A 7017-nucleotide genomic window follows, 5' to 3' on the forward strand; every position below is an offset into this window, starting at 1 on the left:
TTAAAGTGAAACCTTTAAATCCATGCTTTTTTTCTACATGGCGAAGCATGTGTGACACAACTTTGCCTGTTTTGATGAAGAATTCCAGGGAGTCCAACAGCCAGTAAGAAGGTGGAAATGTCCAGGAGAGTCTGAAGCAAGTTTTTCCTGAGGGATGGTGACACTTAAGCAGTAGTGGATCATTTAATAATTTTAGAAAATAATTGCATCTAACTTACTGGCAGAATCCTCTCTCTTGGTATTATGGCTATTGGGAAAATTTGGGGGCAGCAACAGTGGGTTGAATTTGTCCCATTCTATGCAGTGTGTATGCGTCATTCTTAATTGAAAGATACTACTGATAGCCCTATTTCTCCTCTTCCAAATAGTCTTGTACTATATTTATCATAGATGTCACTTATTCCATAACAGAAATTGTTCAAAAGTCACAGACACATGTTTAGACCTTTTTTCTATATTATAGATTATATTCTTTTCACCTTTTCTTTTCCTCTTCCCATCAACTTGAAATAAAAGACTTCATGTTCCCAGGGAATTTTATACATGCAGGATAGAAGGAAACTTGAATTCATGAATATCCATATAGAAGACTGCCTGACAAATGGACATGTTGCATGTAAATCTGTAAAAAATTCACTTGTATTGTGTTAAGCTAAAGAGATCTGGGACTAGCATTACCCTTACTTACATACCTTACATGCCTGGAAAACTCTTTCCCATGACTTACGAAAGGAAAATTATAAGCCACATCCCAAAAGTCACTAACTTTAACAAAAAAGGAAAATCTGAGAGGCACCTATTAAAATAGACCTAATGGGGCACCTGGGTGGCTCAGTTGGTTGAGCAGCTGCCTTTGGCTCAGATGATGATCCCACGGTCCTGGAATTGAGCTCCCTTTTGGGCAGTCTGCCTCTCCCTCTCCCTTAGCCCCTCTCCCTGTTCAAGCACTCTCTCTCTCTCTCCCTCTCTCTCAAATAAATAAATAAAATATTTAATAAAAAGTAAAATAGACCTAATGTAGGTGACTGATAAGGACTTTTGGAAAGAATGAAGAGGTTTAATGAAATTACATTCAATAGTAAAAGAGCTTCTGGAACTGAAGATGAATAATTTCCAGTTCCAAATATTTAAATGAAAAAACAGAACTCAAAGTGATAAAGATTATTGATGGAATTGTACTAGTGTTCTGAATGAAAACATAAATGAAAAAGCTCAGAACAAAGGTGGACAACATGCGATAAAGATAAACTAAGTTGTTTGATAATGCATCCTTAATGATATGAATCCCTGTGAAAGATGAACAGAGTACTAATAATCATACAGATCTTTGTATTCCTTTGAATCTTAGTAGTTACAGATAGTAAGATAATTATTTTATTTATCTCTCAGATACATAAAAAAGTGAAAATTGCTGGATAAAAGTAAAGTATCTGGTTAACTAATATAGAAATTCAAATCCAATTTCCACCTTCTACTACCTGTGTGATCTCTTTTGCAACAAGGTTTTCATCTATGAAATACAAATAGCAATATAATCTGTCTCACAGGAAATTTATAAGAATTAAATGCAATGATATATGTAAAGTATTTAATGCATTTTCTAGAACATAAGATAACATAAGATGTATACAAAACTGTTGTTTCTCTTGTTAAACACATATACACAAATTCTATACATATTTTTCTACCATTTTAACATCTATATATAATGCACATTCATATATATATATTTTTCTATCATGTTACTTAATATAGAGTTAAAATCAACCTCAGCATTCTTGGAAGCCCTGAGGGAGTGGGATAATGGAATAATATTGGTGAGTAAAAAGAACTGGAATTCAAGAGGTCTCAAGCATGTCCCTGTGTAGATCATGAAAGCGTATTTTTTAAGTTTTTAATTAAATTCTAGTTAGTTAACACATAGTGTAATATCCGTTTCAGGAGTAGAATATAGCTATTCATCATTTACATATAACACCCAAGGCTTATCACAACAAGTGCCCTCCTTAATACTCATCACCAATTTAGCCCATCCCCTACCCAACTCGCCTCCAGCAAGCCTGCTTGTTCTCTATAGTTGAGTCTCTTATGGTTTGCCTCCCTCTCTTTTTAACCCCTTCTCTAAGGTTCATCTGTTTTGTTTCTTAAATTTCACATGTGAGTAAAATCATACGGTATTTGTCTTTCTCTGACTAACTTGGTTCACTTAACATAATACACTCAAGTTCCACTCCTGTCATTGCAAATGACAAGATTTCATTCTTTTGGATGGGTAAGTAATATTCCATTATACTTGTATACACACACACACACACACACACACACACATATAGAACATCTTCATCCATTCATCAGTCAACAGACATTTGGGCTCTTTCCGTCATTTGGATATTGCTGCTATAAACATCAGGGTGCATGTACCACTTAGAATTTGTATTGTTGTGTCCTTTGGGTAAATACCTCATACTGCAATTGCAGGATTGTAGGGTACTTCTATTTTTAACTTTTTGAGGAACTGCCATACTATTTTACAGAGCGGCTATACCAATTTAAATTCTTATCAATAGTTAAGAGGGCTCCCCTATCTCTGCATCCTTGCCAATATCTGTTGTTTCCTGTGCTGTTAATTTTAGCTGTTCTCCATGTGTGAGGTGATAACATATGATCTCTCAGAAAACATACATTGTTTGTATTTGAGAAACATAGTTGAGATAGAAATACAACCAAATTAAGGAGGAATCCCTTCTATTTACTTCCATCTCTCTTGCTCTTCTCTTTAGAGACCACACTAAAACTAACGGAGCAAAAACAAAACAAACAAGAAGGAAACACATAAAAGTTTCCAATCATAGATTCAAATTTACCCATACTGTGACTCCAGTTAAGCAACTAAGTAGAAAAACACTTCATTGTATTATAGTCACATTTGAAACACATGACCACTAATCTCACATTTACTGTAGTGTATTGCGTGGTCAGCCAACACTTTATTTTCCCTGAAATCTTTCTCATTATGCCTTTCAACACTTGAGCCTTCATGATTTATTCTCCACTCATCATCAGAGTGATGCTTTTATTTTTACAGAGAGATTAGAGATAGTCAGATTATACCATTCCTCTGTTTAAAATCCAAACTACTTCATTGCTAGCATGTGAAATCCCATGCCTTACCAAAGCCTGCAAAACATAACCACTCTTCTCCTTACTCACTGTGCATCATCAGTGCTGGGCTTCCTGCTGTTTTCTGATTGTTCCAAGACTGTAGGGCATTTCCTTGGTACTCATCCCATTTGAAATATCCTTTTCCCAGCTCTTTATTCAAACGACTCATTATTTCTGCTCAAATATCTTCTCCTTACAGGCTCCCTAACATTTCTCCCTGCTACCTATTGTACAAATCACTTTCTGTTCCTTCACTGTTTTCTTTAATAAAACTTAACACTATCTAAATTTAAGAACCTTCTCAATTTTCTTATTTATTATAATCTGTTTCACTAGCTTATTTTCAGCACATGATGCTTTATAAAGGTTCAGTAAATGCTCACTGAATTAACTTTGAATGCATTTATCAAAACTAATATTTCAAAATGGGATAAGACAAATAATAATACAATGTGCACAATTATTTGGAAATAATAAATAGTCAAACAGAAATTCTGAGATTTGCATAGCCATATATAGTCATTCTGCTTGTATTTACTCTATATCTTACCATGAATGTAAATTCTACTTGCTTAATCAACAAAATATTTATTTACTGACTGCTATGTGCCAGAAAGCTTGGATCAGTAACCAATACAGAAAAGGCCCTGGCCCTCCCTGTAGAACTCAAATTCTAGTTCTATATCTATCTGTTGAACTAGAAAAGTGTATATCAAGAGTGATTCAGATGATTAAGGAAAATCTGAAACTATAATAACAGGCAGTACTTATCAGCACCAGTATTCCCATATAATCATAAGTATAAAGAGAATACAGTATTTTTTTTTTGTAAAATGGTTAATGATGCAAAAGTCTTAGGAAGAATGCTTCCTAATGAGTTTTATGTGCTGTTTCTTGGGAAGAGGATTCTGTAGTACCAATCATAATGAAAATCTAAAGGGGCATAAGAAAAAAAGGACGAAGGGTTAAAATAATGAAGGCCTTCTGGTATCAGAAGAGTTGAAGTTTGGGAAGAAAAAGAAAGAGTGAATGGAATATGTTTTCTAATATTGAGCACATCAGACTCCTTAATATTCAGAGGTACAAAGTTTGCAAGTGGTGGTACCCTGAAAATAGTTCCTGCTAAGTGTTTTTAGTTTTTCTGATTGGATTATATCTGAAGCCATCACCAGGTTGCCTCTTAATGGCATGCTACTTAGCCTGTCATCACTGGTCAGGGTATTTGAAGGAGGCAACATTTTGGTGTTACCAGGATTGAACACATATGCAAAGATTCTAGGAGATGGTGAAATATGAGGCCCAAACTGTCATTGTTTTACAGATACTGGAGAGAATTTCTACACCAGACTGATACTGATATTCATAAATGAGGAAATTATATGAATATAAAAGAACCTAGTATATCTTTCATAAATGATATGAGTGTTTAGGTGGGCAAAGAAATATTTTAAAATGTTTAAGTATTATCAAAGTTTAATTTTACGTTTCTTCAAGTTTAACCAGGGTTTGTAGTACACCTAAGCAAAGGTTAGTCTAAAACATCTTCTAGAAGGAGTAAATTTCCATTCATTCTCACATTTGGAGAAATAAAGTTAAAGAAAGGAAAAGTGTGTATTAAAAACAAAGTGAGGTTTGGTATTTTCATTACACAAAATGTATTGAATGAATGAAGTTCCTATATTTCACATCCACAGTTAAATGCACACTAGTAGACTTCTGTGATAATGGCCATAGGTATATTACTGAGATATGCATGGAATTTTATTCTATAATGTTATTACACAGCATATCTGTACATTTTTTATATATATGTTTGAAAGAAAAACAAAAACTAGCATCGTAGCCAAACTTTCCATAAACTACAAAATAGTATTTTGTTGCTATTCTTTCTGTTGAAGTTAGAGATCAAATAAAGATGGCACCTAATGTAAAGCAAGTTATGAGCATGCTCCAACATCTGTATAAAAATGCAAAAAATTACATTGTCTAAACTAGGAAATCAATCAAGAAGTAGGAAATCAGTCAAGGAAATACATTTCTCACTCTTCTGACTATAAATCATGTGTATTTGCACACTTTTCCTTAAGAAATCAAAATATATTTTTTCCAGTTTGAAAATAAGACAATTATTTGAGACATAACAGGGGAAAATAACTTTTCTTCTAAGAAGACTTTTGGAAATAATTGTAGTCTTGAAAGTACTTGATTAAATTACATGTGATTATAAAGTTGGGCAGAAAAAATGATTCTATTATTCCATTTACCATAGGTGCATTAACAAGGTTGAGGAGCTAAGAGATTGAATGAGCGCGCACCTAAACAAAAGAACTGGAAAAGTAGTTTTCTTCTGCTTCACAGAAGTCATCTCAGAAGAATTAAAACCCATTGCAAATAGTCTCCTGAACAATTTTTAATAGGTTGATGATGAAAAAGTGTACATTAACTAATTCGTGATTGACTCTGAAATAAATGGATTTTACTGCATCAGAAGACAACCTAGACCATTCATATGTCATAATTCTTGTCAAACAGTATTAAAGTCAGTGATGCTTTATTAAATAAAAACTTAACATTTTACAGATTTATATGTATATTTATTCAGTACTATTTCTTTTTTCCACAAAGAAACTTTCTTCACAGAGTTTTTTTTATAATATATAATAAAATAAATATATAATACTAGATGAAAGGCAAAATAGTCCTTTGAGTATATCTCATATGTTCTTAAAATACTGAGTAAAAACACATTCTTAAATAAGAGATATCTTCAATCAACTTGTTGGAATATTTTATGTTCTAGTTCTTCACTCACAGTTCTTCTGGATGAGAAAACAATTCTATTGTCACAGGCCCCATAAGTCCATAAGCATGTCTTTCTTTGGAGGGGAGGTTTGGGGAACAGAGAATATAATGTACAAGAATTGAAATAGGTCAGAGTGCTCTGAGTCACTCTGGAAATAGGAAAGTTTTATTTTTTTAATGAAGGATTTAAATATTTTATTTATGGAGACAAATTCTCTAAATTCTTTTGATATACAGTTTAATTCTTCATTTCAGAAACACTGGGCCTATGGAAGTCCTAATTTTCAATCTAGCCACATATTTAGCATAAAATAAAAACATGCCATTGAAAAACACCATAGTCAGCCATTCCTAAGTATATAACTAAATTTGTGCACTAGCTTACTGAGTTATTCCTGAAATTTCCATTTCTTATACTTGCATAAGTATGTATGTGTTCTGTTACTCCTATCTATTCGTCTCTGATTTGACAAAACGGAGACATCTTGATATTGCTGAGAATCCATACACCCCAGATGGAAGTTGTCATTTTTGACATTTCTGCTGACTTAATCTGCTTATCATGGAACATTTCTAATGTTGAGGTAGCTTCAGATTTACATGCAGGATTACAAGTGCCAGACAAGTTAGCACCTAATGGAAGTTCTCAATTTTTTTTCTTTTTTCTCAAAGAAGAGACATTTTGAAATTCAGCTGTCCATATTCAGTGAAGTTAAAATGTCCCTTTTCCAAGTTTGATCAGATTTGATGAGACTTGGGTCAACCAAATTATAAAACCCTGAATAAACACTTCGTCCCTTAGAGAAAAGTTCAGGTAAATTAACTGGCTAATTTTTTTTTATAGCATCCAGAATATTTTTACTGCCAGAATCAAGGCAGATCCTGCTTAGACCTTCGTGAGGAGCCCACCATCCAGGAATAAGAGTAGAGAAAGATGTTGGGGATGTTCGCAACAGAAAATCCAGCTCCGCAGAAATGCTGTGGGAGAGCAGCACAGTCCAGCCTGACTGGCTCTGGGGTTGCATCCCAGGGGCTAGACTCAAGTCTTGGCCT

Source organism: Neovison vison, chromosome 13 (assembly GCF_020171115.1).
Source record: "Neovison vison isolate M4711 chromosome 13, ASM_NN_V1, whole genome shotgun sequence".
NCBI classification, from domain to species: domain Eukaryota; kingdom Metazoa; phylum Chordata; class Mammalia; order Carnivora; family Mustelidae; genus Neogale; species Neogale vison.